The sequence below is a fragment of the Silene latifolia genome, chromosome 4 (assembly GCF_048544455.1).
Source record: "Silene latifolia isolate original U9 population chromosome 4, ASM4854445v1, whole genome shotgun sequence".
Taxonomy (NCBI): domain Eukaryota; kingdom Viridiplantae; phylum Streptophyta; class Magnoliopsida; order Caryophyllales; family Caryophyllaceae; genus Silene; species Silene latifolia.
In genome coordinates, this window is record NC_133529.1 from 38,786,099 (window position 1) to 38,792,487 (window position 6,389).

Sequence of the window (6,389 nt, forward strand, 5' to 3'; positions counted from 1 at the left end):
AACTCTCATTCTTGATGAGATGTCAAGGGGGCATGTTCAAGGTGTTGTTGATGTTGCTCAACACCTTGAAGAAGTAATCAAAAGCTTGTTCATTGTTATGGTAGAGGTCCTCAATAGACCGTGGCCCTTGTTGTTGATCATGATCGATGGCATGCCCAATGTAGGGATTAAAGATCCCTTCAAATTCGTCGTCCCAAAGACCACAAACTTCATTGAGTTGATCATTGAAAATCTCTTGCTTAGATGGAGACAACTCTCCTAATTTCTTTTCTTGGCCAATGAGGCCATCATCTTCTTCCTTGGTTGATTTTGATGAGCTTTGCAAGCTCTCCTTGTCACAATTCACTTGCTCTTTGAATGGAGCATCTTCAACTTTCTTCCTCCATTGGAGTTCCGATTTCTTCTTTTCATCTTTTCGGCTATAATGATCAATCATGAAACATGGCTCATGCAAACGAGGAGCTCTCATGGTCTTGTCAAGATTAAAAGTTATGCTTTCATCTCCCACTTCTAGAGTGAGCTCTCCATGTTTCACATCAATCACCGCACCGACGGTGTGTAGGAAAGGTCTTCCTAAGATGATTGGAATGTTGGAATCTTCCTCCATATCAACAATGACAAAGTCCACCGGGATGAAAAACTTCCCATTTCGCACGGGGACATCTTCCCATATCCCTAATGGTGTCTTCGTCGATCTATCGGCCATTTGAAGAGTGATATTGGTGCATTTAAGCTCTCCCATTCCCAACCTTTTACTTACCGAGTACGGCATGACACTCACGCTAGCCCTTAGATCACATAAGGCTTTGTTGATCGTTGTGTCGCCAATGGTACACGGTATTGAGAAGCTTCCCGGATCCTTTAACTTTGGAGGTGAACTCCTTTGAAGTATTGCACTACTCACCTTAGTGAAGGCGATAGTCTCAAGTTTCCTGATCGACTTCTTCTTTGTGAGGATATCTTTCATGTACTTTGCATAGGCCGGAACGTGATTGATTAATTCCGTGAAAGGAATTGAGACTTCTAAGTTCTTCACAATCTCCATGAACTTCCCAAGTTGATCATCAAATTTAGGCTTGGCTTGACGACTTGGAAAAGGAAGTCTAATCACAATGGGCTCCTTTTCTTTGGCTTTGTCTTCATTTTTCTTTGAGCTTTCTTCTTTTGATGATTCCCCTTCTTGCACCGCAACTTCATTCTCACTAGCTCTCACAACTTCATCCTCAACTTGCTTCTTCGGTGCTTCATATCTTGTACCACTTCTCAAGTGAATGGCACTAACCGTTTCATGTCTAGGGGATTACTTTGAGGTGGTAATTGCCCCTTTTGTCTTTGTGAGCTCGAAGATGCTAGTTGGGTCAATTGTGTTTCCAACATCTTGGTGTGAGCTAGAATGTTGTTGATGGTGGTGTCTTTTGCTTGGCTATCTTTTTGCATTTGGGTGAAAAATTCTTGTTGATTCTTTTGCATTTGAAGGACCGCTTTTTGGACATCAAAACCTTGGTCATTGTGGTGATTGTATGGATTTTGATTTTGGTAACCTTGGTTTTGATTGTAAAAGGGTCTTTGATTTTGATTTCTCATGGGTGGTGGAGTGTATGTTGTTTGAGGGTTTTGGATATTTTGGCTTTTGTATGAAAGATTTGGATGGAACTTGGTGTTTTCATTGTAAAAATTTGAATAAGGGGTACCACTTTTGTAAGCTTGGAAAGCATTAACTTGTTCGGTTGTTCCCCACACTCACTTGAGTCATGACCCAAGGTTCCACAATTCTCACATATCCCGCTTGGGATTGATGAGGATGCCGTCATGGCATTGACATGATGCTTTGATGATTTTGAGCTTTCCTCAAGTCTAGCCATAGCTTGTTCAAACTTCAAGTTGATTGTGTCAATGTGAGCACTAAGTTGAGCACCCAATTGAGTAACGGTGTCCACTTCATACTTTCCTCCTCTAGTAGCCTTGCGAGGCCTACTATATTGTGAATTATGGACCGCCATTTCCTCAATCTTGTTCCATGTTTGATTGTCATCAACTTCGGTGAACATTCCATTTGATCCCATATTGAGAATGTTCCTAGAATCTTCATATAAACCATTCCAAAATTGTTGCACTAAAAACCATTCGCTAAGTCCATGGTGAGGACATGAGCGACAAATACCTTTGAACCGCTCCCAAGCTTCATACAAAGATTCTTCATCCCTTTGCTTAAAACCCGTAATTTGAGCTCTTAGCATATTGGTCTTTTCCGGTGGGTAGAATTTTTGGTAGAAAGCTGGAGCTAGCTTCTTCCAAGAATCTATTCCAAGGGTGGCCTTATCAAGGCCCTTCAACCATTGCTTTGCGGTGCCGATTAACGAAAAAGGAAATAAGACCCATCTTATTTGGTCTTGAGTCACGCCCGTTTGAGAGATAGCTTCACAATAATCGCAAAAGGTTTCCATATGAGAATGAGGGTCCTCACTAGGCATTCCCCCGAATTGGCTCCTCTCAACTAGTTGAATGAAGGCGGACTTGGCAATAAAGTTTCCGGTAAGATGTTGTGGGGTAGGAGTACCATTTGGTAAATCCTCCTCGGTGGGTATAGAGTGTGACGAGAATTTAGGCATTGTAGGTGGATTTTGTGTGGTATTGTTTAATGGGTTTTCTTCTCCTTCTATTGCGAAAGGATTGACAAACTCACTAGTGGGTTGAACAACTTCACCAACACCTCCCAAATTCCTCCTAACAAGTCTCCTATTATTCGTCAAGGTTCTTTCGATTTCACGGTCAAAAGGTAACAAATCTCTTTGTAACCTTCTAGACATGCAAAATATCAAACAACTCGAAAACAATTAGAACAAACCTTGAGGAGTTTTACTTCCCAAGGTGAAAAAGACACAACTAAAAACAATAAAAGAAATCTTAAATCAATTAAACACCGTCCCCAAGAACGGCGCCATTTTTGATCGAGTCCATTTCGTGTTCACAATTAAGCATATGTGGTCGTTGGTCAATGGTCGATACAAAACACAATTTATACTTCACAAACAACTCTACAATTAGTAAAGAGGCAAGTAAAGGTCGGATCCCAAGGGACGGGTATTGAAATGAAGATTCTATTGTAACTAGTGGTGTCTAGGGGTGTCACAAATTGGGTTGATGTAGAAGGTTACTAAACTAAGATAGCAATGAAAATAAACTAACAAGGTAAATAAAATAAGGGGTGTAAACAATTGATTAAAAGCACTAGGGTGTCATGGGTTCATAGGGGAATCATGGGATATGATCATACAAACATGTTCTCAAATTATAAGCAAGCAATTATTGTTGTGATGGATTGAGTTGGGTTATATCTTACAATCCTAGGAAAGTTTGGGTCCTGGAGCCGAATCTCTTGGATTGTACAACACCTACAAGTCGACTTAATCTTCCCTACTTAACACATGCATGGTCTAACAAGACTCGAGTTGGGTTATGTCTTACAAGTCAAGTTGAAAGGATAGAAGATGATAGTAAATGCAAGGATTCATAGGCTTAGCATTTCATCAAATATAACATGTGCATGTATTAAGATCAAAACAAGCAAGCAAATAAGATATGAAAGCATATTAATTTAAGCATGAATCATTCCCCATGTTGGTTTCCCCTAATCACCCATTAAACCCTAGCTAAGAGACTACTCACTCATTATCATATTGATCATGCTAGAAAGGTTGTCAATCATACTAACATAATGAAACATGATGAATAAATGAAAGTAATTAGCAATAATTAAAAAGGGATTAAGAGATTATACCTACTAATGATTCCAATAATAAAGCAAGAATAATAGAAGTACTTGAATCCTAGATTGAGAGGTTGTCAATCTCCCAATAATAACCCAAATAATCTTCAATTACCCAAAATAAAGTAAGAACAAGAGAGAGATTAAAGAACTAAAACTTGGATTAAAACTTGATTAATATTTGATTACAATATTGAAGAGAGATTTGATTGATATTAACTACACTAATTATTGATAAGAAGAACATGCTCCTCTAATTAGACTAATGGGGTATTTATAGTGAAAATTAGGGAGGATGCATTAGGGTTAACTAAGGGCTAAACTAGTAATTACACTTTTTAAGTTGAGCAAGGAGACTCCGGGATTCTCCGAGAGAAGGGCTTCTCTTATCGTTGCTAGAAGAATGAAAACGTGCTGTGCTGCAATCCGTGCGGATGGGAGTCGGGACGGCCGGATCTGGGCTGATGAATCCGAGCGGATTCTTGGGCAAGACGCTCGGATTGGCGAGGGGGAATCCGAGCGGATTCCTTTGCGGGACGCCTGATGCGTGCTTGGGCGGACGGACGGATTGTGTACAATCCGTTCGGATTGTTTGTCAGCATCTTTTCTTCTTCTTTTCTTCCCTTTTCTTCATGAATTCCTTGGGGATTTCCTTGGGGACTCAAGGATCCTTTTCTCAACATTGCTCTTCTACTATGCTATGTACAAAGGCCTTCTAGTCTTGTCTCTCCTTGATGCTTGGTCATTGAATATGATCAATTTAGCCTTGTTTTGCCATGAAAATGCAAGATTCTTACTCCTTTCCTACCAAGGGATCAAAATCTCAAAGAATATGCAAAACAAAGAACTAAAGATAAGAAATGACCCAAATAGGCACTAAAAAGCATGAAAACAATGGTAATTCGGGGGCTAAATATGCGCCAATTATGGTCACATCAACCATCTACAGAAACTGAGTAGGCGAACCTACCTTTAAGCAACCGCAACCAATCCACGTCGACATACAACATATCCAGCAATCAAGCAAAGCCTATAACCATAATACAAATATCTATTACTATCAAGCAAACCCTAACTGTAAAGAACAAGGACACGGGTGATGATTATGACATACCTATAGGGAGAAACTCAGCAAAAGACCGCTACCCGACTCAAGTGACGCTCTCCTAAGGCACAAGGATCTTCAAGAAGGCTTCCATGGAGGTTTTGAGGTGAAGGGAAGGGAAAGAGGCGACTGAAGGATATGAGGAAAGTGGCGGAAGTGATTTGCGGATTTAACAAAACGCGATATAAAACCCTCGCTGAAAACTCGGTACTCGATCGAGTACCCAACATACTCGATCGAGTGCCCCCCTACTCGATCGACTAACCTAGCTACTCGATCGAGTAGCCTCTACTCTATCGAGTACCACTCTTAACACGGAACCCAAGATGGTTTTGGCACTCACTTCTAAGACTATTCCCGCTCCCAAGGTCAGTCAACGCTGGTCAAAAGGTCTCTAAAAGGGCGGGTATTACATAAGATACAACACACACATTACCCAAACTCCGTCAAAACTCTACACACCTGACTACACACTAAAGTGTGTAGTCCTGCCAGAATACCCATCGCAACAGATATTCCTCACCGCCAGTGGGGGACCACATCTGTTCCCACCTAAGCCCCGCTCATCTCATCCGAGCGATAACCCATGTTCCTTAATGTGCACATCCCCTCCCGTGGCGGGTTCCACAGAGGGCGAATCAAGGGAGTGAAGCCACTCCCGCAAGTGACTCCGCCACCGAGGACACACCTCGAGAACCACAGACAATTACACAATCAATTATGCAATAACAACTCCAACACAAACTAACATGTTATAGATCAACAATAACACAACCACCACCAACAATTATGTAGCCAATAACTGAGTAGGGAAACCCTACCTGGAATAAGCAATCACGAGATCGTCACAAAGCAGCTAATCAAAATCGTTCTTCAACCCAATCACCTCCTATCAAACATACAATCATACAATCACCATCTAATAAACACAATACTCCCAAAACCTCCAATTTACCCAATTAGGATTTCAACCAAAACCAATGAAACAACATAAAAACTATAGATTAGATGGAGTGTAGAATGGATTGAGGAAGGAGGACTGTTAGAGAAAGAGAGCATGGATATAGGAATGGTTGTAGGTGTTGAGGTTATAGTCGGTTATCATTGACATGATGTGGTAATGAGGATTTTGAGAAGTATAGCAAAAGATTTAGTATTAGTGGGTTACGAGGACGTAACACTTATCTTAAGAGGAGTAGGATGCGACAAATAGAGCCTAATGGTTGTACATATTACAGTATAATTGGAAGTTTGAGCCTTGGCGTAGAAAAAAGGATGGATTTGTATTGTGGTTGATATTGTTAAGAGGTCATGGTCGTGCTTGTAGTAGTGCGATGTTTAGGAATGGGAGAATATGATGATGTTTATGAGTTCGATGGTGTTGACAGTTGGATGATGATGTTTATGAGTTCAATAGCATTGACAGTTGGATGATGATGTTTATGAGTGTGAGTGAACTTTGAGGACGAAGTTCTTTTTAAGGGTGGTAGAATGTAATATTTCGTTTGGTGGTTGATC

General features: G+C 40.7%; 1 non-coding gene across 1 annotated transcript; it reads left to right on the top strand.

Moving 5' to 3' along the window:
• Positions 1-2,130: 2,130 nt before the first annotated feature.
• Positions 2,131-2,237, top strand: LOC141654230 (small nucleolar RNA R71). The gene has a single exon (XR_012547793.1). It is a non-coding gene; the product is annotated as a small nucleolar RNA R71 (small nucleolar RNA).
• The last annotated feature ends 4,152 nt before the right edge of the window (positions 2,238-6,389 follow it).